We start from the raw sequence: 379 nt of genomic DNA, 5'->3' as shown, positions 1-379 counted from the left end.
AGCGCCACTCCATGTCCCTCTCTGGGTCCTGCTCTTTCTCTCTCTCTCTTTCTCTCTCTCTGGACTTCTGTCCTCCTAACCCAATCACAGTGTTTCCCTCCGATCGTTACTTTTTTTTTTTTAAGTGAGTATATTGTTCAAATGGGGAGTGATCTTCTGGTTGATGCGGGTGCCCAGAGGATCAGAGCCACCCCCGGTATATCAACGGCACCCATTATCATGACATCATGCTGGTGAAGCTGGGCAGCCCGGCCACGCTCTCACCCACTGTGAACACAATTGACCTACCGTCCAGCTGCAAAGACCCTGGGACATGCTGTACTGTCTCTGGCTCGACATCACCACCACCACAGATGAAGGTGAGGCTGCCCCTGCGACC

Source organism: Myotis brandtii, unplaced genomic scaffold, assembly GCF_000412655.1.
Source record: "Myotis brandtii unplaced genomic scaffold, ASM41265v1 scaffold5496, whole genome shotgun sequence".
Taxonomy (NCBI): domain Eukaryota; kingdom Metazoa; phylum Chordata; class Mammalia; order Chiroptera; family Vespertilionidae; genus Myotis; species Myotis brandtii.
This window is presented reverse-complemented; position numbering follows the sequence as displayed.